Genomic DNA, 27,379 nt, shown 5'->3' with positions numbered 1-27,379 from the left:
CTCAAAAGAGCAAACAGTTTTTTTTATATTCAATTTTGAAATCTGACATGTGGCTAGACATTTTGTCAATTTCCCAGCTGCCCCATGTCATGTAAATTGTGCCTGCACTTTAGGAGATTAATGTTTTCTGGCAGGCTGCTGTTCCTTCTCAATGTAACTGAATGTGTCTCAGTGGGACATGGGTTTTAACTATTGAGTGTTGCTCTTAGATCTACCAGGCAGCTGTTATCTTGTGTTAGGGAGCTGTTATCTGGTTACCTTCCCATTGTTCTTTTGTTTGGCTGCTGGGGGGGGGTAAAGGGAGGGGGTGATATCACTCCAACGTGCAGTACAGCAGTAAAGAGTGATTGAAGTTTATCAGAGCACAAGTCACATGACTTGGGGCAGCTGGGAAATTGACAATATGTCTAGCCCCATGTCAGATTTCAAAATTGAATATAAAAAAATCTGTTTGCTCTTTTGAGAAATGGATTTCAGTGCAGAATTCTGCTGGAGCAGCACTATTAACTGAATCATTTTGAAAAAAAATTTTCTTCCCATGACAGTATCCCTTTAAGGTACAACATTTGTTCAGGATCCCCTTAGCTCATAGTATAGATTAGAGATACATGTATATTAGCAATACAGCTATAATGCCATGCATATCTAGGACATCGAATAAGTGTGTACTCCAAATTTCACCCTTTATGTTTCCCTTGAATTGGGCTTTCAATAATATCTAGGAGAGCAAATAGGTTTTCCAGAAGACTCCTCAGTCTATGCCTTAAGAGAATAATGTGCTAAACCTGTATAGCTCAGGTGTGTCGGCAATTTGAAGTATATAGAGACATACTATTGACTACAAGGAAACCCTGCATGCACTCCAATAAAACATCTGATTTTGATATAGCTCTTAAACTTGAAAAGAATTTTGCTGAGATAGCCGTTAAAGGCAAAATGCCATATTAAGAATGTTACATAATGTATATTTTCATAAAATGCAGAAACAATTTAAGGCATTAACCTAACTCTGAAAACAAATTAACCATTTCAAAAACTTTGCTATAAAGAGCACAAGTTCTGTAAAGTTAGAAACATTCATCTTTCACAGACATAGTTATCAAATGCCAGTGCAATTTTATCATCACAAGACCATGTCTTTGCTGCATAGTTCTGCTTACTTGTTATGTTGTTGATATTTCAGGAGCCAGCTTGTCTGTCATGTACAATTATTTGGAACAGAGAGAGAAAAAAATTTCCTGTTCGACAAATGTGATGAATGATGAGACCTTTTCATATAGTATCGGAGGTTGGAAGCTGAAAATGTACAGACAAAGCGTATACAAAATGATTTTCTAAGTAAGACACACATGGGTATGTTTGTTCCACAACCAAGAGTGAGATAGATTTCTTTATAAATATTTTCATTAGCCTCTAATTCCCATTAGAATTACTCAAAAATTATTTATTATTATTATAATGTAAAATGTGAATTTCAAAAGACAAAGATGTCACTTAGTATTAAAATTTGAAAGTCTAGGCCACCAACATGTCATACTTTATGGTTATGCCAACGTTTTGGTATGGTTGTGCCTAACACAAGAGAGTTGGGGGTAACTCAAGGGTTTCCCAGTGTCAACAGGCACACTTGCACAAAATTTGGAACAGGAGGCAGGAGAGAAATGCAAAAGGAGGCACCTTGGATGCAAGTACCTTTAATGAATGGTGTCAATTTGGGCGACAACTCTTTCCTGTGACCACAGTTCCAGTAACAAGTCATGTATGAGCCTTATTATTAGGATTATTTGACAAGAAACCTTATGCAAAAGAATAGAAACCTAGGCATCTCAAAAAGATTATCATTATCTTGTCCTACCCTTTGTGCTTATCCAGATAGCAAGTGTGCGGTAACTTCTTTTAGCACTCAAAATGGTAAAAGCATTTATTTCTATACAATTGAAATGTTACGGAAAAATCCATGTACACTAAAATAAATGGATGCATTGTGCTTTCACTCATGTGACTAAAACAAGGTTTCCTATAACTTCTGACCATAATATCAGTCTCTTACACAAAATATAATAATTATTTGATTATCACTTAAACTTATATTATTAAGTGTTATTATTAAAAGACATAATATGTTTATATATTAAAATACATAATATATTTGTAATAAGTATATGTTTAGACTGGAGGAAACAGAGCCTTATCTATGTAGCAACAACAATATATCAAAAACGTAAGGTATCAATAGACGTGGTCCTTAATTTATTATTAGCCTGGGAGTATCAATCCCTGGACCCTGCATTTAAAATGAAGTCTTTCACCATTTGGCTGTGTATATCATACATTTTTTGCTCATCATCTACCTCTCATGGTGTGGGTACAACAAACCCTGAATTCTGCATTAAGCACAGCTCCATTATTAATAACCTTAGCAGTGGATCAACTTACCAAAGGTTAGACATAGTCCAGATCTTGTGTCCCAGACCCATCACTTAGTGGGGAATATAATTATTATTATTATTATTATTAATAACACGAGTTAGAGTGTCAACATATTGCACAGCACTGTAAACTGTTCTTACATAAAGAAATCACATGAATTAAATACATATAACATATATAGTTACATACATAACAACCAGTACCAGTACAAAAGGTGAGGAAGGCCCAATGCAAAAGAGCTTACAATCTAAAGGGTAAGTGAATAGGACACAAGGTGCAAAAAATAAACAAGTGAGAGATAGCAGTATATGCTATTGCATTTGGTAGCTAAACAGAGTGAGGGTAGGCTTCTCTAAATAAGTGTGTTTTTAGAGATCATTTGAAAGCAGAAAGGTTGGGAGAAAGTTGGGCAGACCATGGGAGAGGATTCCAGAGGAGGGGTGCAGCCCATGCAAAGTCCTGAATGTGAGCTTGTGAGGAGGTAACAAGAGAAGAGTTGAGGAGCAGGTCAGTAGAGGAGCATAGTAAGCGGTTCAGTGAGTATCTAGAGATAAGTTCAGAGATGTAGGGAGGGGCAGATTTATGAACTGCTTTAAATGTCAGGGTCATTAGTTTAAATTTCATTCTGAAAGATAATGTAAGCCAGTACAGGAATTGGCAGAGTTGCATGGCAGAGGAGAAGCGGTTCCTGAGGTGTATAAGCATGGCGGCAGTGTTCATTATGGACTGGAAAGGTGACAGTCAGTGGGGAAGGCCAATTAATAGAGAGTTACAGTCTAGACATGATATGATGACACAGTGAATAAGAATTTTGGCTGCATCTTGGGTGATAAATAATCATATTTTGGATATGTTCTTTAGGTAAAATTGACATTCACATTTAATAAGTGATTGGATATGAGGAATTATATTTTACATGTCAAAGTTTAAAGAGAAAACTTCTGCCCTGGAACATATCAGTCAAATATTATATCATTATTATTATTATTTGACTGATACCAAATGCATATTTCAAGATACACTTTGCCTATATATGTCTTAATATGTTCTGTTAGCCTAAAGATTTCTTTCAGTTTCCAAAACAAAATGTTTTCTCTGTGCTTAGAAAAAGAAAGCAACATATTCCCAATCTCCCAGGAAGAAAAACAAAATACTTCATACGTTCCCAAAGCATTTCTATTCAAAACCACTCCCCAAGTTTCTGTTTTGTAGGACAGCTAACAGATGTGTATTAGCCAAAGCTCATTCTTTAACTTTAAGGTATCAGATGGTAGAACAGCTACCAAATAAGAATGATTTTCTAGACTCTGTTTTGCTTCTTCATCCTTTCTATTTTCCTTTCCAAATGCCTTCATAATTCCAAAGTTCTGGTTGTGCTTAAAATGTGGGTAGGAGTTCTATATAATACCAGAACAGATAAAAGCTAATGCACCCTTGCTGTGTTTCTTAATCTTCCCAAAATGAGCTGTTGCTTTATGATGAATACCAGAAGTGAAATTTTGATCTTGTTTCTGCTAGATATCAAATGTTGTTATTGTGTGTGCAAAGATATTTGTTTTATATATGTGCGTATTCTGCCACTTGTGTTTTAATTTCCCCTTTTATTCCTTATGTGATCACAGCTGTTGTATACCCCTTTATAACACATGCAAAGAGTCATGCTGGTCTATTCACATCCATTAGATGCAAACACAAACTTGTTTTGGATATTGAACAATTTTTTTCAGTTTGCACACATTTTGCCAAAGCTTAAAACTAAAAAAGCTTGACAAAAATGAACAGTTACTCTTGCAATGAAAAACACATGGCAACACATTTTTAATACATGTATGTGGCAGCACTAGTATTTAAACATAAAAACATTACCCTCTTCCCACATCTGTCCCTCTTCAAACCTGAACCAAGACACAAAATCCAGGTAGACATATACAAATATAATCTCTCGTTTTTAAAGGGCTTTTTCCGGAAAAGCCTGAATTTTTAGAATTTTTGCCCGCAAAGTCCAAAATAGTTGGATTTTTGGATTAATTCCAACACAGACCACAGAAAATTACAACTAGGATATGGACCTCTCCCATTAACTTATATACAAACCCGGTAGGTCAGATTTTCAGATTCAGACTTTTTACATCCTCGGGGTATAATAAATCTCGAAAAAACATTTCATTTTTTAAGCTAAAAATTTGGATTTTATATTAAAAAATATAAATATTATTAAAGCATTCTGACTTTAATAAATAACCCCCTCAAACTCAACACACAGGTTTCACCCATTTCTAATAAAATTGTATGTTTAGGGTATATTTTATAATATTGTGTTTTTTGTTTTGGCTACAGTGCCCCTAGCCCACGTGTCTCTTGGGTGTCAGTGCCTCAGGTTGAGCCTTTTTGTTGATGCAATGCAATGCATATTTTACTATTTTACCAGTCAGCAAGATTATTAATTATAATAAGACTTCAATTGATGCTGCAAAGAAAAAAAAATAAGAAAATCTTAACTTGTGAACCATCACTGACACACCAAGTTATTTACAATACTGTTTTTCCAACAATACTTTTTGTCGACAAAGTAATTTTATTGGATTTGAAATATGCAGGCGTTCTGTTTTGTTGATTGTAGTGGTATGACCTATTATCCATACCATAAACTAGATATAAATCTGGATGAAATCCAAATTAAATTGTAGAGAAGGGATCATATGTATAAAGTGTGCAAAGCCACAAAACTTAGACTGACTTTGATCTTTCTGAGTAGTTGAATCTTACATGATTCAAAGAATTCTATGTAAAGAATAATTTCAGTCTCGGAAGTTAATGAAAAACCAGCATGTAAAATTTATGGAACCCAATGAAAACGAAGACCTCTTTTTTTAGGTCATAAAAAAGCCACAGGAATTCTCAGAATGAGAGTTTTCCACAGTCATGTGGATGTTATAACATTGTACATTTCAACCTGATTTATTAAGTTTCATGGGAAAGTTTATTTCACATCAAGTGACACTTAGGGGGGTATTTACTAAAATTCGCAAATATCTAAGTTTTTTTATTAAAACAACATCAACCTAATCTCCATCCACGAATTTAACTCAATTATCAAAAAATCAGCTTGAAAAAGTCTGTGTGAAAAACATTCTGACAAAATTGTGCATCAATTCGAATTGTGCAACTTTTTCGAATTGATGCTCTGAAAACTTGACTTTATCAAATTGTAACTGTGACAACTCAAATTTATCATATTATTGGATGACTACCAGTGTGGATCACAAAGAAACATCTTCAGGGACATCAGCCATTGACTTCTATGTTGACATGTTTGAGATGGAGTATTTTCAGATTTGGATTTTTAGCAGCTTTGAGTTATAATAAGTCTCTAGAAATTGAGTTTTCCATGTCTGGCAAAAAAATACAATCATCACTATTAACAATACCATTTATAAAGACAGATGTCCATCTTTTTCTAGCTACTGTATATTCATATTTCTCCAGCCTTTACTTTCTCCCTTATTGCTACCTTTCCCCTTCCTTTTCTCTTTCTCTCCTTCCCTCTTCTCTTCTAAATTTACTCTTGGTTGTCTCAGTTATCTTTTATCTTGCTGTTCTCAGCCTTTCCCCTATTATCTTTCTCTCTTTCACTTTGCTTTCTCTCCCCTTCTCTCATTTTGTTCCTCTCCCTTTTCAATCTTTCTTTTTCTCCCTTTTTTACCTTAAACATTAAAATTTCATAAAATGTATTATGCCTTATGACTATTTCTATATATCTACACTTTAGAATCTCTCCTTGCCTACTCCCAACCCTTCCTCCTCTTCCTCTTCTCCATTCCGAACACAGATGAGTTGATATTGCACTCAACAGGACTTAAAAGCAAAGCCAAAAAAAATATTTGAAAGCCCAATGTTGAAAAACAATAGAAAACCAGCAATCAAACTATTTTTAAATAACGAGTCCATTTTACTGTGTCATCAAACATGGAGACAGGAAGATAGATAGATAGATAGATAGATAGATAGATAGATAGATAGATAGATAGATAGATAGATAGATAGATAGATAGATAGATAGATAGATTTTGTTTAATGTTTGTTTTCAAAAAAATTTAGCTTGACAAAGTATTCTAACACTAAAAAATCTAGAAAGTGATTATAATCCATATGATGTTGGAAATAGCATACCTAACTATCACACGTTTTTCAGAGTCTCAAAATAAAACTGTGTTTTCACAGTTTTCAACTTACAAATGTTTTTTCCTTTTTAAACTCTGCTTTGTAAATAAGTGAAGTATATAGTTGATCTATAATATTAACCTTCAAGAGATGTTTTTTAAGTGATGTTAAAATGTTAATCAAATAAAGTTAAGCTTAACAAACACTGGAACTTAACAAACACTAGAAGTCAATAGAATGCTATTAAAATCATTTTGGGTAAGTATACATGAGCATATTCATTATGTATTATTTATTCAAAGTTAATTTACTTCTAGTGTGCAAAAGAGATTGCTTTGCAACAACTAATTTTTTATGTACCCACTATATGTCCAATATGGCAAAACTTTAAAAAATGTTCATGTCTTTAAGCAAGTTATGATCATTGCTGACATTTTAAAGGGTGTTGTGTGCAGGGTGTGCAGCAGTAATCCAAGTGCTATCTCTTGCTGTTTCCTATTAATTTTCTTATGCATGCACTTTTTGTATTTTTTTCCTGCGGAATTTAATAAACATTTGCTACATGATAAATGAGTGATTTCCATTTAACCAAAAGCAGATCTACTTTCTAATCACATGTTTGGGCAGACCACCACAAATGGTTACTGATAGCAGGTATCCACTTAGCAATATTTCTGCATTGTGGTTTTCTACTGGCACATGTCAAATTGGTGGTCTCTGTGTTCGTACTTTGTTGACATAAGTTTTCTGATAACCTTATGACTAACATTAATCTTATTGGCCAAAAGATTGTCAGTGCATATTGAAAAGCTTCTAATTCCATACCAGGTGAGTTTTCACCAGGACTAAGTTCATCAATATGGTAGGAAATAAAGTTTTGCTCATTACATCCATAAAGGAGTAAATGCAATATTTCACTAAATGGTCTGGGGTGTTGAACTTCCCATCTCCTGTAATTACAACATCACTAAAATCTAAACCTTTTTAGAAGGCTATAAGATGATGTGCTAAATTTCTAGCCACTTGGTGGCTATATTTTAATTATCCTTTAAGATGTATTGTGTTGTGTGTGTAAGTGATATGTTTGGAATGTCGCAGAATGTAATGTTCTTAGCTAGCAGGTGGTTTTCTAGGCTGTGCAAAAAGTGGTTAAAAAGTCATGTGTTCACACAGTCTCCACAGATTCTAATGCATGTAGCATGCATAGTTAACATGCAACTTCCTGAAAATTTATACAATTAAAAGCCAAGCACTGATTGAGATTATCATGTAATATTGAATTAATTTTAGTATGTGAAAACGGAAAGGGAAAAAAAATAAAAAGAATATTTCTATACTATAGTCATACATCTATTGAAGAGCCTCAGCAATAGAAAATTGTACTCATACAAATAAGGGAACACAGCAGCACACCAGCTAAATGAATCATAAATGTGCACATTTACATTATACAGAGCAAGAATGTATTTGATTTTCATACAGGTTGCCATGTCAATGCTATTAAGAATGAATTTTATTGGACACATTAAAAAGGGGCAGGCAGCTGCAGAGTCACCTGTCACATAAAATAACTATACTGCTCATGGGTGAAGCTAACCAAGAAGCTTAGTGCGCATGACCTGGTGTACAAGGCATGAAAGGGAAAAAAAGGAAACGGCTCTACATAGCTGGAGATATGGGGTATTTGGAGACAGAGATTTCATTTAGGAAATCTTTTTGAAGTCAGTGGCATTGCTCATTATATAGCACTTAGCTATAGCTTGTTCATTAAAAAAACTTGTGCAATGTCTTTCCTTGTACTTTAAGCAATTTACAGAAAATATTTTGAATTCAATTTTCAAGTGCAGTTGGTCCAAATGTAATGAGAATACCAGTGATAAGCACATATTTATACCTATGGCATTTGTTTTGAGGATTATAAGCTCCACCCTCTTTTATTTTCCGAGGTCTCGTTTTCTCTTGGACAGTGATGACCTGAAAGAGGTGTCTACTGCACATGCCTGATTGGTTTCCATTGGAGAAGAGGCAGTAAGCACAGTGTTGGACTGACCCACCCGGATACCAGGAAAACTCCCGCTGGGCCCAGGTGTCAGTGGGCCCTCATGCTGCTAAACATTTGGCCTATTTCATGGCCATTCCCTATTTCTATGAGAACAAAGAGGCTAAACAGATGGGATAATAGATTATAGTATGTAAACAAAAAGAGACTAGGAGAATAGAGGTTGAGCGAGGAGAGGAAGAATAATAGTACTGAGTGGGCCCCTGGTCTAAGGTTTTTTGATGGGCCCCTGGTGCCCCAGTCCAACACTGAGTAAGCATTAAATGTAAAGTAAAATACCCACAAACCAAGCAATTACAGTAAGCATTTATTATATTAAAAAATATTAAATGTTGAATATGAATATATTGTACATTCAGTGGGTGCATAGTGACAATGGGTTGCTTACTCCATCCAAAATTAAATGGTAGTCTCTTGGAAATCTTCAGTTATAGCAGGCAAGAGCACACTTACACTTAGGGGCAGATTCAGTGGCGGAACTACTGCCAGTTTCCGGGTGTACGGAGGGGGGCAGGGCCCGGCTGCGCGTCCTGCGCCAGGGCCCGCCCCCCTCTAGTTACGCTTCTGGGCAGATTTATCAAGGGTCAGAGTGAATTCGAGGGAATTTTCGAAGTAAAAAAATCTAAATTAATTTTTTGGATTCAAAGTAAAATTGTTTGAATATTCGATAATCGAAGTACTGTCTCTTTAAAAAAACTTCAACTTCAATAGTTTGCTAAATTAAACCTGCCGAAATGCTATGTTAGCCTATGGGGACCTTCTAGACCATTTTTCTAAGTCTTTAAACATCAAAGTAAAATCGTTAGATCGTACAGTAAAATTGTTCGATCGTTGGATGGCCAAATTCGGTGAAAAATCCTTTGACTTCGATATTCAAAGTCGAAGTATTTTAATTTGATGTTCGAATTTCAAAGTAAAAAATACTCGACATCAGTGGGTAGAGATCATAGGTTGAGAAAAGTTAAAGGCATCTGAAGATTTTGGTGCTTAGAGGCAATTTTATTTTGTATGTCAAGTGGTGCCTTACTGTTAAATGCACTAGCTGCTTGGCTGGTGCACTTGGATCTCACTGTGTACAGTGTGTGCTGAAAATTCCGGTGGATTATTACCATTATCAAAAACCTGTTGTTAATTTGCAGAAAAATCTTCCACTATCTCAGAAATGGCAGGGATTTTGCTGTAAACCAGCTGGATAACAATGGAACAATAATGGTTTGCAAGCCACTGTATAGGCATCTAAGAAGATCTCTCTAGATACTGAGGTCCAGTTGAATATTCAACAAAATGCTGCAGCTCTTTCAACCCTTTCTTTGAGTTTTCACATGTACAGTATGTGTCAGTACAGTTGCTTCAAGGATATAAGTCCTCAATTTTACAGCTCTCTTCGTTAAAACTCTTTTCACACCTTAACATGGAAACTCCTTTCTTCTAATGTCAAGGATGCTCTAGTGTCCTCTGGATCATTCTACTGGTAATAAGACATCAGAGAATGTATCATATTGTCCTCTTATATTTATATTAATATTCAGAATGTTGCCTAATGGGAATGGGAAAATTAAAATAAGTATTTCCTTTCACTCAGCACCATGGACAGGGAGACTTATGTCTCCAAAATAAACTTTTGCAGGACACAATTTACAAATGAACAATTTACAATGAGCATTTCGCAATGCTTTCATTAATTAAAAGAAGCTGGTTTAGAAAGAATTTGTAATATGTCTGTATACTGAGGTCAAGTTGCTGAAAACAATAGATGTAAAAAAACTGTTTTACTGAGTATGTGCCTGAGACATATGTAAACGTTTGGAACATGTGGAAAACCATTAATTTAAGGATTGATATCAGCAATTATTACCATATAAATATATAGGTATTATGTAAAAGAGAAATAAGTGTTATTGTAGTTGAAAAGTGTATTTGACAACAATATTTCAAAGGCTTTTTTTTTAGCAATATTACTACCATAGAGTTTACCAACCTTATCAAAATTAATTGTTTAGATCCTGTCATTTTTATATAAATGTATACAAATACAAAAGCACAAGCAAGTACTATAGTGCTGTAATTTACTGTACAAAAATACTCCCAAAAAAAACACAGTAAACAGGCAGTGAAATAGTGAATTCCCAATCTTATACAAATATCTATACACGTCCTGAATCTATTTTAACACTGTGACTTGTGTAGTAATGTACGCATGTTTGCATCAGTCTAATAACCAGTCAACAAGGGGCTGATTCATAACAATTTTCAGCATAAATAAATACATGATTAGGATATAGTGATATTTTTAGGGTTGTCAAGATACCTGAAGAACAAATAGGAGTTATTTACATAGGTACATTATTCTACCAATGCCATTAATCAGATCTCTGTTTTCATTTACTAACTTGTAGTAGATAGTGATGGGTGAATAAATTCGGCAGGCGCAAATGGGCTGCAAATTTCCGCGTTTCCCTGTCGAGTGAATACATTTTGCAAAACCGCAGCAAAGAATTTTGGGCGTGTGTCAGAAAAGTCGATGTGTCAAACCCGTTGTGCGTCGACATTAATCGGACGTCCACCACTAGTAGTACACTGATGCAAAGTAATTGTTTATATCAATGTGTAACTCAGTTTAGCTCCCGAAAGCTGGCCATATATGTAAAGATTTGTTCCTTTGGCGAGGTCACCAAAATAAGCAGTTCTTTCCCCAGTATGCCCACCAACAACAGTAAATACAAGCTGTCAGGACAAGGATCACATAAATGAGTTGATTCAGTCCTCACCTCAACAAGAAAATCAAACCTGCCCAATTAATACCTGGATGATTTTCATCCAGCTATCTGTCAGGCAGGCCAGTTGGCAGGCCCCATTGACAGACAAAAAAGTAGCAATCTACAGTAGCTTTTATACCCAGTCTTGATAAAGCTTCTTGGCAAAACATACTGTACATTGATTGGGTGGTTCTGTGGGCCTTTGATTTGGTCACAGGGGCCAAATTGACAAACTGATACATGCACTGTACATGCTAAAAACCTTTGTTGAATGAGCTATTGGGCAATAGGAAGCCTAAAGGCCTGACAGATAATTTCCTGTTGGCTGTTGTCCCCAGGGAGGTGCTGCTTGTCGGCTTCTGTGGGGCCAAATAGCTAGAAGGTGTCAGGAATCTCTGAATTAAGGGAATTTCCTTTTTGTTTTTAAACAGTCTGCTGTATGTGTCTTTTAAAGAAAAGGTCTCTTTTCTATTTTTAAAGCAATGAATTAAAAGTTACACTTTAATATTAACAACTTCTTGCCACCGGGGAGAAAAAGGTGAGAGATTTCTGGTGTGCCCTATTTAAAGTGTCTCTTTTTCTTATTCTAATTACAGACAGGAGTGCCTGGCCTCTACACCCCAACACAAGTATATATATACACTGCAATAGTCTCAGAGTGTGCAGACTAATTTTTAGTTTTTGTACTGGGAAAATCAAACCTTGCTATTAATATCTGGACTATTTTCAGCCAGATATTTGTTAGGCAAAAAAAGTAACTAACCTGGTCTAGAAGGACCAATTTGGAAGCTTTTATTAACTCGTGTATGGCCATCTTTAGGCTAATGTTATATTTTTTCTTCCAAGAATCAAATGTACGTGTCATGGTGAACATGGGGGTGGTTAGAATTCAGGCAGCAAATGCATACACAAGTTTTCTGGATGAGATGGATGTGTGTCACTTCAGTGTTTTCTCTGCCCACTAGCGATGTGCAGGCGGACCCATAGCATGTGGGACCACCGACCTCCTAGTGCCACAATTCTGCCTGATGTGCTCATTTTATATACACTCATGTGCTGGTGTGCCCCACCCTCTTTGTGACATCACTGCAGGACTGGTCATGCACGGGTATATAAATGGAAGCCCAAGGCAGGTTAGGGTCGGTTGTGAGTTCTTGGGGGGTGGGTTAGGGTCGAGTTTGCCTCTACCCGCACATCACCAATGCCTACATTTTTCTGACAGCAGAGAGAACACCATGGGGCTCATTTATTAAAGCAATGCAGCGCATAAGTGGACGCAAAAGATTGTCTGCGCCATCACAAGCGTGATCGCTAATATATTTGCGTGATATTGCGCATAACACAGAGCTTTTGCGATGGTTTTGTTTATGCGCATTGCGCAAAAGATTGGGCATTTATGTCGCAAACGATGCCGTGGTTGTTAGGGGCGTGGCTGTGGGCGTGGCTACAATGCGCTTGCACTGTGCCCGTCGCAGATTTGCGTCTGTATATGTGCAAAACTGCACCCGGGCAACAGCACCACAATTTTTACGACTGCCTCTTCGTGGCGTAATAGTAACGCTCTTCAAAATGCGCATTCCTGCCCAGCTGCGCTAGTATATTCACATTTTTGCGTTTCATGTTGCTTAAAAGAGAATTTTATATATGTGTGCAGAGCCACACTGCTAAACTGTGTTCTGGCAAATACAATGGTGCTGCTGTTGGTGGGGATGTTTGTTAACTCAAAGTTTACTCAAAGATGAACAACCCCTGTAAAGTGCATATTAACCACGCCTTCCACCCAACATGTTTATATTGACCAAGGTTCCTTTAAGGGTATCAGGTAGGCTAAACACCTTTGCAACCAAACAAATATTAGCACAGAAACAAATGCAGATGCGTCTAAGTGAACGCAATATGCGCAATATGTGACGCAACTAATTATAGCAGCGCATTCATACATGAGCACAACTAATCCTTACCTTTGCGGTATCTTCCTGTGCGCACAATTTATTATAAGCACTGCGACAGCTGATACGCAGTTTCACACGTCGCACCTGTCTGTGTCTACATTAGCGCACAAATCGCACTGTTAAGGTATCGTGCGCTACATTATTAAATACTCGCATGCGCTGGGCAAATGTCAGGCCACTGCGCTCTTTTTAGCGCTGCGCTGCGTTAATAAATGAGCCCCCATGTGTTACGTTAGGTTTAAAATCACAATAGTAAGCAATCACGTGGTACCAAGATTTGCATAATTGTACCAAATTTCATTTAAACGATTATACTTGCTGGATAATAGCCCTCATTACAGTGTTTGTAATTGTTATACCAAAGTTAAGTAAATATGTTTAAAGTGTACTACATAAAATCTCATGAACAAGCATCTTTATATCACACATTCGTGCAGCGTCTTCCAACATGCAGAATTTGATTTGTTATACAAAATCAACAAACTGATTAAGGTTGGGGTAGTAATGGATACATAAACCCTTGGGTGGATTTATGAACATTATGTAACAGAAAAATAACTAATCTGGCATACCTACTGACAAATCTTATATTTGTTCTGAACTTGTCTCAGGATCCAAGTTGAAGTGTTGAGCAAACAGAGGTAATTTAGACCTCTGTGCTAATAAGGTTTTCTTTTTTTCCACTACTGCCTTAACTCCCAGTGAGGGGTGGAAACTTTCACTTTGAACATTTATTTAAACTAATTTAATGGACTTAAATACAAGAACATTCAGTTTACTTTAGCATTAGGAGCCTTGTCATATATATATTTTTGGCTTTGGTGTGGAAGATCAGACTTCACATTTTATATGCCACCCTCATTTCATTTGGCTTTCTATTTTCATTAAAGGTCAGAAATTAAATCATAAGTTCACCTGTAAATTGTATACACAACACTGTCATAATTTGGCACCCAAACATTTAACCTTGTGTATACATTTTTGTATATGTTTTTCTTTTTAAATAAAAAAACTACAGTCATGGAATCTGGGGTTTTCTGGATAAGGGGCTTTTCTTTCACCATGTTTTAAGTCTGTTAAAAATATATATATAATTTCTTTTTAAATATCAACAAGATTGTGTTGCTATTAAGAAGGATTTGTGTTAGCTTAACACCATTTTGCCATGATTCATGATTTTATTTTACCTTATTTATTTAAAAAAAAAATCAATTCAAGATTACAATGATGCCACCTCGAACCAGCAGAAATGGCATAGGAATCAATGGGAAGCAGATTTCAATTTTTGCATCAGCTGCAGTTATAAAATGAACGAAACAATGAAAATTTCTTATTTGTTTTTTTGCCGCAACCTTATGATAGCATTATTAACTCGTTTGAGATTTTTCATGTGCACCAAACCATGGAAAAGAAATTGAGAATGAGGCAAAAATTGCAACCTCATTCAGTCTTCGTTTTTTTCGCAGTTGGGCAAGTTTTGATAGATATGCCCTTAGACACTTGGGAGTATTATAAACAGAATAATGAGGTAGTAAGTGAAATTTTCCCAAATTCAACCACTTTTGTTACCTCTATACAAAAAAACACTAAGAGTGGGCCAAGTCAGGGCTATCCAACTGGCGGCCTGTCCTTGTGTGGCCCTCCACATGAAAGTCTGCCTGCTGTGTCTATTTACCATGTGTAAACTTTAAAAGGTATCACTACAAAGATAACTGGCCCCTGCATTGTTTAAACCTCAAATTCAGACTGTAAACTCCTGTGTTGTTCACACATGTAATCCCCCCTGCATTGTTCACACCTGTGACACTTCTATTGTTCATACCTTAAAGCCCTGTACTGTTCACACCTGAGACTCAGACTGAAACTGTCCACATTGTTTACCTGTTTACAATCATACAAACTGCTGGAGGGGCACTAGCACTGTGTCACTGTATGTAGTACATTTTAGAGTGGTCCTGATAGGTTTCCCTGTCTCCTGCTCTGTTCTGCCTTTCCTATGCTCCCTGTGTGTGCCATACTCTGCCTGTCCTATGCTCACTGTGTGCCATACTATGCCTGTGTGTGCCCTGTTCTGCCTGTGGGACATAAGTCTGGCATTTATCTGGGGATTTGTTAGCATTTGAAAATAGTTGTTAAGGGCCCCTAAGGTGTTTAATCATATGCTGGGGAGGCTGTGTTATCCAAAGGGGAGGATGAAGCATATGGATTTAAGGGTATGTCTTAATATGAAAACATCGGTGTGGTTTAAAGTGGGTGTGGTTTAAAAACAGGATGTGGCTAACACTGGTTTCCATTATCGGCCCTCCATCATGTAGGCCAGAAAAATTCCGGCCCTAGGTACCACAGAAGTTGGACAGCACTGGGCTAAATGGTTAGCTTTTTGACCAAGAGAAATGAATACAGTGTAATGAGGTGGGCTCAGAAGGTCTACCGCATATACATATAGGCTAAGCGTTGCAAGAAGAGTACAATATTTGAGGAAACTGAAACTATCCCCAGCTATTAAGCCAAAGGATAGGGCTGTCCAGAATAATTAGATGACAGTACTGATTAAGGAGCATCAAAAGGTGAAAATAGAGGGACGTTGACAGCTCTCTATTCCCTTGAATAGGCATATTTATCAAAAGATAATAAAAAATAAATATAAGAAAAATAAAACAATTTTTTCACCCTTTGATAAATATGACTCTACATATCATATACAAGTGACCAGAGAGCTGGGTATGTGGTTTTTCACTGTTTTATAAATATGGTGGCAAAGAGTTGGGGAGTTGTGACTTGTAATCAAAACAGAGTTCTGTGGAATGAAAGTTTAAACTGGGTCCTTTTTTGTACATCAGCGTTCTCAGTAAAGATCAAGGCTTAAAGGCTTGTTCTCATAGTGTTCAGTCACATAGGAACATGCTTTTCTATTTGCAGCAGTAATGTTCACGGTTTCTGGCCTCTCCGGGGCTAATCAATATGACTGTAACCCCCTTCAAAATCTAATATTCTCAAAGGTTTATATTACTTTTCAAACATACACTAGATCAACTTAAGGAAAGCAAATGTAAGCTATGAATATAATTTCATCTCATAGACTCAGATGACAAAATACTGTAGGGTTGTTAAAATAACAGTAATGGTGCTGACCTGCTAGTTTGTTGATCCAGCTCGGTAGATCGCTAATTAAAAACTTCTGTTTGGAGTATTGAAACCGGCCAATCCAAGGCTTATAATAAAACCTGGTCTCTCTGGCTCTCCTACCGACATATTTCCCAAGGCCTGTTGACTTAGACCTCTTTGTTGCTAGCTAGTGGTGTGCGGCCATACTGTTCTAACCATCTGCTCTTATACTCTTTAGTGAATAACTTGCATTCATGTTTTTTATTCTTATTTTTTTATTTTTTTTCGGTTATTTTTATTCTTTTTTCTTTTTGGTTGACAATTTGCTGGATATGCATTTATGTTTACCTTGTGTATTTATTAGTACTGATAATCTGTGACAATGCTAACTGTGCCCCGGGGTGTTCCCGGTGTGCACACTCAACTGATGTCAACTTTCATTATGAAAATAAAAAATATAAATAAAAATATTGCCTGATTGCCATGTTGTTTATTACCGCTCACTGTACAGTACATGTCTATTTTAACTCACCTTAGTTTGTCTTCTGATCACAAAAAGATCTTGTTTTCAGGGTAACAATGAGAGCTTGACTGCCATTTTTACCCCTCCCTGTTAACTGGATTACACTTGTCTGCTATCTTCCATGGCTCATTTTAACTGTTAACTGCCAGACACACCATATAGCCTGTTGTAGGACGTTTCCTTCATGTTGCTCTGACTACTGTGGTGCCTGCACTAAATCTTGTCTCTGCTGGTATTGATTCAAATGGTCATTGGTGAACCTCTGGTCTGGATCTCCAACTCCACAATAATTCTTTGTAGCTTTTGGCAAGTGCACTGTACAACATTCAAGGGTCCTATTTCAGCATTCCAGGGTATTATCTCATATCTCATACAAGGCATAGAAATAGAATACATGCAGGACGTATGCCTGAAGAAGGCAAACACTATGCAATTCTCTTAATAATTGCTGCATTTTATGTGTTTTGTAGATATAATGTGCAGATTTTAATAACAAATACAACCCAAAGTGCATGGAAGTTTTGCCAAATGTTTATTGGTGATTGCTATGTGCCGTATGTGTTAATAAAAAAAAAATGCTGAGCACAGCTATTTCAGCTTTATTAGCAAATGACCAAAGCAGACTCTTTAGTGAAGCTTCAATGTTCCTTTTTTGAACTTATATATTTCCACTTAAAAGACGTACATCTAAGACTGTCGATTCCTTGCCTAATTTTGTGAAGACAAAAATGTTATAATGTGTGACATGATACGCATTCTGTTGTAGATTTCTTGAAGTGGTGTAGACATGTTGAACGTATTAACAGTCAGTGGCATGTAAAAAATATACTTCAAAGGCAATATGGGCAGGTATAAAACATTGCTGGCCTTGGCATTGTGCCATACTCCAATACTAAGAAAAGTATAACGCTCAAGAAGAATCAATAGTTGTCTTTTGAAAAAAAAAAATTGCAATATTTTACAATATTTCTATGTGGACAACAATACTTGTGTTTATTTAAATAAATAATAATAATAATAAAAAAAAATATATAATATAATAATAATATATATATACACACACACACAGGTATGGGATCCCTTGTATAGAAACCCATTTTCCAGAAAGTTCTGAATTACAGGAAGGCCATCTCCCAAAGACTCCATTTTAGTAAAAAAAAAACTTTTAAATGATTTCCTTTTTCTTTTTTATAATGAAGCAAATACAAAATAAGGCATAATTACTCCTAACTGAAGGCAGATGGCCCCACCAATGGGTGGCTGGGCAGGGGGTTATCTTATGTTCTTATATCCCCACAGATACACCTGGAGCACAGTGTCATTGACCAGCAGGATGGCACACAAGTTGGACCATCAATTCCTGCAGCTGAGATCAGTGACACAGGCCAAAGGAGCTACCAGGGACAACGGGACTGGGCTCAGATGTGGCTTCTTGGGTGACTGCTGAGTGTGGCAGTGGGGGCACCATTGGGGCAGAGCAGGCTGGGCAGGATATGAGAATTTATGTTAGGACTTCTTGTAAGGTGGAACATGGGCATGTCACAAGGATCCCTCTCCCAGTGGCAGTATGGGAACCTCGGGGACAATGGCAAGGGTCAACCCTAGGGGCACACCATCCTGAAGTGCTTCCAGGAGTAGGGGTGGACATGTTTCAGGATTTGGTCTAGGACCTGAGAAGGATTTACAGCCAGGGCAAGTAGGTGGCGGGCTGTGCAGGAAAAGGAGGCAGGGAAAAAGAAGGAAGAAGAGTCAAATGTCCTTCCAGTGTCGAATGCAGCAAATGGCAGTACTTACTGTACGTTAGTTTTGAAGGTCCTCTTGGGCACATCTAAAACCAGAGGTTATGGGAAAAATATGGAAGAGGGAGAATATAGATATGTTTACCCTTCTTCCACTGGAATGTTTTAACATTGAGAAATGGGAGAAAGGCAAAGAGCATGGTAAAGGGGAAGACGAGGATAGAAGGAAATATAGACTAATCCCTAGAACCTTCAGGAACTGGCTTTAAACCCTTTTCTATTATGGCCAGTGTAATTTAGGAAAAACACCCTGTATACTGCTCTGGTTTATTCTGCTACCTAGATTCCATATGAGAGGCATATAGGACATATGGAGGAACCACCTGGCTCAAATACGATGAGCAGGTTAGACAATCTTTGCAATGGCAACATAGGGATTTTAGCATATGGATGTGCATCAGGACTGTGCAAAAACGCAGTCAACAACAGCTGTTTTTGGGGCAGATCAAAACCCCTTTCTAGAAAGTGCCAGCAGACAGGGCACTGCCAGTACAACAGGGACTTCCAAAAGAGCAAAAGAGGTGTCTTCTGGCAGTTTAATGACAGCCAGTGCAAGTGGGGGTGGCTTGAAATTTTCATCACAAATATTCAGGATACAGTGCTCTAACACCCCCTTTCTCAGTGCTTTAAGAGACAAAGGCAAGGCGGAGCCAAGCAAGGGGACAGTGCTGGAAAAATGGAAGACCCCAGTCAACTTAAGTGAGATGGGGGTGTGGTTAGACAGTTACCAGATAGGGAGAAGGTAGTTCTTCTTCAGGAGAGGTTTTTCGGGAGAAACTGGAGAAGGCGATACGCCTGGGGAATATGTCAGTCCCATTTTCAAAACTAACCATTGTTAATTTACGAGTTTCCCCTTTGGAGGGTGGTTCCCAAAAATGGGCTGGGGAAGTTTCATTCATCACTTGTCCTATCCGAAGGGCTCTTCGGTGAATGATATCAGTGAGGATGAGGCAATAGTTTCCTAAGCATCCTTTGATGATGCAGTGAAACTGGTACGGGCTCATGGTGCTGGAGCATTGATGGTAAAAGTTGACATTGAGTTGACATTTTGCCTTCTGCCAGTACACCGGAGTGCCTACATCTTTGCCTTTGGTGTCTGCCTATGTGGTGCTCCATCCAATGTGCCCTGTTCGAAGCATTTTGCACCTTCCTGGAATGGGTGGTGAGGGAGCAGGCAGGAACTAGGGCTGTCATCCATTACCTGGATGATTTCCTTTGTGTGGGCTAGCATAAAGCCAGCCCAAAAGTTTAAGACAAATACAATGGATGTTTCATGTGGCAGGAGGAGGCACAATCAAATGCCCAACTCAATCTGTACACAGATGCTTCAGGAGCAGTGGGATTTGGGATTTTTTAGAGGACAGTGGCCTGAGACATGGCAAGCCGAGGGCCTTATGAAGAATCTAGTGTGCCTGGAACCCAGTTGCGGTTGCCATAGAGGTATGGGGAAGGGAATAGGCCAACAGGAAAGTAGTCTTTCATTCGGACAACATGGTGATGGTCTCGGCAATTTACAATATTACAGACAGCTCAGTACGAGTGATTGATCTGCTTAAGCATTTAGTTCTCCGATGTTTGGAATATAATATTTGTTTTAGGGCCATGCACGTACCAGGAGTTGCCAATGGGATAGCTGACTCCCTCTCTCGATTTCATCTGGATCACTTCAGGGAGCATGCACCAGGAGCAGAGCAGTGGCCAATTTCTTTTCCGGGCTGCCTGTAAATAGTCCATTCAGCACAGGCCTGATCGGGTGACGAGGTCCTTGGCACCCCACATGGGATGCCTACAGCAGGATATGGCAGCAATAAAACATGATAGAGAGGTATGTACAATGTCCCATTGGGGGTGCAGAGAGGCATGATCTGTTTTTGTGGTTTAATTGGACATAGGCATGAGTAAGCAATTGCATACCATTTTGAATAGGACATTGGCTGCATCATTCTTTCTGTTTAAACTGAAGAGTTGGAAGGATGCAACAAATAACGTTGTTTTCCTCTAAAAATTTGAATTTTCTTCTTTAAAACTCGACCAGAAAAAAATTAAGGTTTAATAAATAGGCCCCAAATGAGGTTGATAACAATTTTACCAGTGAAGCCTTCTTTGGAGTCTACAGATGAAGTTTAACTTTTATACCATCCCAACCATTATGAAAACACCCACGCTTTGGACTGATGAGACAAAAATTTAGTTATTTGGTCATAACAAAAAGCACTTTGCATGGTGGAAGAAGAACATCGCATTCCAAGAAAAACATCTGCTGTGTGGGCTGTGTGGCTAGTTCAGGGACTGGGGTCGCTAAAGATGAGGGTCAGATGAATTCAACCCAATATCAACAAATTCTTCAGGATAATGTCAAAGTTAAAGTTATGCAGAGGTTTGAGGCATTTATGCAGAGGGAGAAGTACAGTATTCTGGAATGGCCGTCACAGTCAGAGTTTATATGGACGAATGGTCAAAAATTTCGCCATCCAAAATCCTGACACTCATCAAAGGCTATAGGAGGTGTCTAGAGGCTGTTACATTTGCAAAAGGAGGCTCAACTAAGTATTGATGTAACATCTCTGCTGGGGTGCCCAAATTTATGCACCTGCTTATTTTGTAATTTTGCCATTAATGCATCAGCTGTTCCCGATTCTTCCAGTAGGTTCATGCTTAATGTCTTCCTAATCCTGTGGAATGAAAGAGAAATGAACATGACTAAACATACTAACATTATAGCATAACATGAAAAATATAGAATTCCTACCATGTACTCATCAATTTCTGTATGGAACTAATACATTTTGTAATGTTTCCTAGTCCGGACCTTTGAAACATAGTTAGCAGTAAGCCAGCAATTTAGTGTTAGTTTCAGCATGCATTAAATTAATTGAATGTAGGAAGGGGGTAATGGATAGCCAACACAGTATTTCATGGGTATAACTTGACAGAATCTTGTATGAAAACAAAGTGGACCACCTCTGAAGATACCAGTTTCAGTGACATCAGCTCATTTGTGAAAGACAGAACAATTTGCTTTGTCTTTGTGTCATCTTTTGGCTGGCACGCCTGACTTGCTAAAGCTTTTCTCCAGCTTTGCAAATGAAAACAGAGCTGAAATAAAGTATAATCAAGATGATAACAATATTAGACAAACTATCCTGTCAGCTAAAACACTGTAGTGAGGCAAACTAAATCACATTGTAAGAGATTGGCAGCAGTGTACATAATATCACCACACTGTATATGCATTACATCAGGGCCTGATTATTAATGGTTGTAATTAAACAAAGACAGCAATCTTAATCTTGCTCACATTTTCTTGCATTGATTGCTTTTTTCTCCATAATCTTATTTTTTCAAACCATGATCAAGTTTTTCAAGCTGTAAAAATCTTTCCAGCATTATGTTTTTTGCTTTTTTTTAAAACCCAGTTGTGCAGAAAAAAACAATTGATGCAAGATAATTCAGGCAAGATAAAGACTGTGGAGACTGATTCCCTCCCCTTACCTGTTACTAAGGGCTGACAAATGACACAGAGACATAAGATTGTGTGGGTAAGAGGTCGGCCACAGCTTTATCCAAAATCCAAAATCCAAAATCCAAAATCCAAAATCCAAAATCAATCAACCTCATAGAGTGGCAAATGTATTACAAATGACCACGTGTATTGTTAGTGAATTGTAAATCACCACATTCTAAAAGTGACTATATGTTGTATAAGTGGAAACTATTGAAAAAAATAGCATTGCAATAGCATCTATGAGGGTCCACACTTGATTGAACAATTCAATGTCTGATGTCTTCTTTTTTAGAAACAGTAGCATCCAGTACTGAGTATATATGCCATCATTTACACTGGAAAATACATATAAAATAGTAGTCAGCCATCATGAGGCCATTCAATGTCATGAGAGTTCAAGTTTTAGAAAGGAATGTGGCCCCTGAAGTCTGTGTGAGAAACAAGCCTGGGGTTCCTAAAATCCTGAAACTGAGAGCTCAAAGGTAAAGCTTTGTGTCTTGAGAGATTGGTTCCAGGTATCGGATCTCTTATCTAGAAACCCAATATCCAGAAAGCTCTGAATTACCGGAAGGCCATCTCCCATAGACTGCATCTTAAAGGGGACCTGTCACCTAGATATTAAAAGCTGTATCATAAAATTCCTTTTTAAATTAAACATAAAAGCGACATACTTATTTTATTAAAACATCCATATCTTTAATAAAGATATTTAAAAATCTCAGCTGTCAATCGTATATTGTCTTCCCCACCTCAGGCAATTACTTTCACTTTCAACTCTGCACTTCTTAGATGTCACTGCCCTCCTCATATTCCCCCTCCCTTCTCACTGTTTAATTGTGTAGCCTGGGCATGACCATGAGCATCAGGTCGGACTGGGACACCAGGGGCCCACCCAAAAACCTTTGACCAGGGGCCCACCAATTAATCTTAGACCAGGGGTCCACTCTCAGTACTATTTTCTTCCTCTCCTCACTCAACCTCTATTCTCCTAGTCTCTTTCTTTTACATACTATAATCTATTATTCCATCTATTTAGCCTCTTTGTTTTCATAGAATTTGGGAATAGCTATGAAATATGCCAAATGTCTAGCAGCATGAGGGCCCATTGCCCACCGGGACTTTTCTTGGTATCCCGGAGGGCCAGTCCGACACTGCAGGTCCCCCATTATGGCTCATAAACAAGATTTTGGAATGATACAAAGCTTTAGTACTGGAGACTTACATGTCAGGAACTCTGAACTCCTCCTTGTAAACAGGCATACATCCACTTGTGCTATAGATTCTACCCACATGCTGGAAATTAGGAAAATAATTCAGAAGAGACTAGATGTTTTAAGGATGGATCCATCATTGAACCAATCCATTTTGAAAAACATAAAAGATGTCCTTAGACGTGGCAAAACAATTGGGAGTGATATCTCTCCTAGCCTCTACTGCCCAATAAAAGCAAATAAAGAAGGTACATAATGGTTGGCAAAAATTACAAATGTGGAAGAAATACAGTAGATGTAAGGTCTATAAACATATACTGGTGCAGGATACCTTTAAGAGTAACACGACAGGAAAGGTTTTTCTAAGACGCAGTTACATTAATTATGAATCTAAATGTGTTATATATTTAGCTACATGCAACTGTGGAAAGCAGTATGTGGGTAGAACATATAGATCTCTTAAAGAAGGAGTAAGGGAGCACCTTACACCTATAGATGTTAATAGTATTAACAGGAAAGCTCACATCATAAAATAATTTCAGCTATAAGTAAGCACATTATGCAAAAACATAACAGTGATTTTAGCCAAATAAAATTTCAAGACTTCTTCTAATGGTTTTCTAATACATTTTTAACATCACTTGCAGCTGGTAAATAATGTACGTTTCAGTGTATCTTTGAAGTCCAAATTTCCCAACAAGTTATGCTATGTATAGCAAATATCCACCTGTGATGACCCTGACTTATGTTTTGTAAATACTGGAATATTGTTTTAATAAACTAACGATTGATTATTTTAATGAAGGTCAGTATATAAGGCACTATAATTGTTGACTCCACCTTTGATGGAGTGCCAGAACGAGGCAACAAACGCGTCAGGTTACTGCATATGACAGGAGATAAGTCTTACAAATGATACCTGTCAACTGTTTTTCATATAAGCTTGGCAATAAAGTTTTTTCAATTTCAACTTGTGATCTGAGGAGACTCCTTGCCTATCTTTGTACTGTTGATGATACAAAGCTTGCCTTAATAACAGTGCCCACAAAATGGTTGCTGTCTGCTTGATGGGGTTTTCAATACAGAAGGAAATAAGATTTAAATTATTTATGTATTGTAAGTAAAGATTATTTTGTTTGTCAAACCCAATAGAAAATAATTTGGAGTAATTTCTTAAGATGATACTGTAGGTCCTTGTTAAGTAAGTAATTAACATTTTGTTATGAGTTCCTTTTTCTCTATGATAAAAATAGTACTTTTTACTTAACTTTAGCTGGCCATATGCTGAAGATCTGCAGATCCAACCATTTAGGTTGTATGAGTGCATATGGGTCAGATTTGGTTACCCACAAGCTGGGCCAAATCATGATAATTTGATCATTGGCATCATACAAAGGGGCCTACAGGCATTTCAGATGGAGATTTATCCACATGTACTTCACTATAACATACACGGTCAGATCTGCTCATTTGGCAAAGTCACCAAACAAGTGGATCTGGGCATGGTTTGGCCAAACGCATCAATGAGCCAATGTGGTTCTCATTGGATAGGTAAATTAAACCAGCCTGATGGATATCTTGCCAATTTTCATCCACATATTGTTCAGGCAGTCCTGTTGGTGGATCCCGTACCCAAGATACTGACTGACTTCTACCTCAGAGCAAGTGCATAGAAACGAAATGCATCAGACCTCAAACTCTATATGTGTGAATCAGATGTGGAAATAAAGATTTTTTTCATTTACAGGTGATCTGGGAGCATGCAGTTCTTTGAGATGGTTCCAGAGTGAGCTGCTCAGAGACAGAACTAGGTGGGGGCGGGCCCTGGTGCTGGCCGTGCAGCTGGGCCCCGCCGCCACCCTCATCCGTGCGGCGCTGCAGCCGCTGCAGTGGGTGCGTGACTGCCAGGGGGCCCTGCGGGGGGTGCGAGCCCTGGTCTAATTGTACCCCCTGTTCCCTGGTAGTTACGCCACTGGCGCTGCTGAACTTGCTGATGTGCTGATTACATTTTTCTTAGTGACGGACTCGGGGCAGCTGCACCCAGGTCACAGCAAGTTTGGGGTAAGACTCATCCTTATATACTTTATATATTGTCCCGTTTGTGTGGAGATTAATTGGATTATACCAACTACCAGCCTTGAGTGAGGAGTCCAGGACAGAGTGTACGCGGACCAAAAAGTGTTAAATGGTGAGCTACAAGGGAATTTTAAGGAGTGCTCATAAAATGATAACCTTATTCCACCCAGAGTAATTAAACAATTGAATGCGAAGCCCAGGAGCAGCGCCGATTACATATATGTTTGGTGGCATAATAGTTTGTATTAGTATGTTCCAATTAGACTTATATGACACCGTGTTCAAATTGAATTCTTTTTATATGTGATTCCTCGATAATACCTTCCTCCTTTCTTGAGTGTCACACCACTGATTAATTAAAGCAGCCTCCACCCGGTTGGCAGAAATGCCTATTTACAAGACCACAAATGGGGTTATCGCAAAGACCACAAATGGGGTTATCGCAAGTGTGGATTCTCTTTGCAGTATACCTTTAAGTTACAAAGAGGAAACATAGAAATCCCATAGCGTAAAACTATTTATTGATAAAAAAATATTTAAAAGGTTTGTTTTGCACTCACGTTTGCTATGAAGTCAGTCACATAGAATAAAAGGTCTTTATGCAGGTTGTAGTATAAAGAGGGCTGTTTGCGGGCAGAGTTGCGTTTCTCGCAGCTCGCTGTGGCGTCACTTCCATCTGGCGCATTTCGCCAAATCGGCTTCCTCAGAGGCATATATCTTAGACATTGTACAAAGAAGTAGAGAATTTTTATATACATATCTGTTGAGATTATGGCATTCACTTTCTATAGGGCTGTTAATGTCTTTGCCAATACTACGCAATGAATGCCTAGTATTTCAAAGAAGCAATATTCCAGTGTGATTTTTGTGTTGGAGACAACCTGATATATGAGATTTAATGAGCCCACAAGTGGGAATTTCCCATCTTTTCACTATGTGACTGCTGATGTTGTTTGAAATGATTTTATACAGCTGCAGACAGCAATTTCATATGTCAACAGTGTGTGGATCATTAATGCAGATACAACAGACCTTTACCTCATAAAACAATTTTGCTTCCTGTGTTAATCTTTTTTTCCTGTTACATATTTCTTGTTCTTGTTCTTGTTCTCTTGAACCATACAAACCATTACTACATGACTAAAGCTTTATTGTATCTCATTTAAATAAGTTACACCATTAAACCATATTTTAAATCTTATTCCTTGTGTACATATTAAAAGGGTTGTTCACCTTTAAGTTAACTTTAAGTATGATGTTGAGAGTGATATTCTGAGTGGGTTCAAGTGGGTTTTCATTTTTTATTATTTGTGGTTTTGGAGTTATTTAGCTTTTTATTCAGCAGCTCTCCAGTTTGCAATTTCAGCAGTATGGTTGCTAGGGTCTAAATTAGCAACCATGCATTGATTTGAATAAGAGACTGGAATATAAATAGAAGAGGCCTGAAGATGAGTAATAAAAAGTAGCAATAACAATACATTTGTAGCCTTAAAGAACATTTGTTTTTTAGATGGGGTCAGTGACCCCATTTGAAAGTTGGAAATAGTCAGAAGAAGAATGCAAATAATTAAAAAAACTATCAAATAAATAATGAAGACGAATTTTTGCTTAGAATTAGCCTTTCTACAACATACTAAAAGTTAACTTATAGGTGAGCCAAAAAACTAAGCCAGAGATTTTAGGACTTTTTCGGTTCAAGTCTTCCTTTTAGATCTAACCTTTGGTCATGGCATCCCACTCTCCTTAATTCACAACATGGCTACAGATGTATGAGAACAATACTGAATCAGTCATTCAGCTAT

The sequence above is a fragment of the Xenopus laevis genome, chromosome 6L (genome assembly GCF_017654675.1).
Source record: "Xenopus laevis strain J_2021 chromosome 6L, Xenopus_laevis_v10.1, whole genome shotgun sequence".
NCBI classification, from domain to species: Eukaryota; Metazoa; Chordata; class Amphibia; order Anura; family Pipidae; genus Xenopus; species Xenopus laevis.
The sequence above is the reverse complement of the archived record's forward strand: the minus strand, read 5'-3'. Positions refer to the sequence as shown.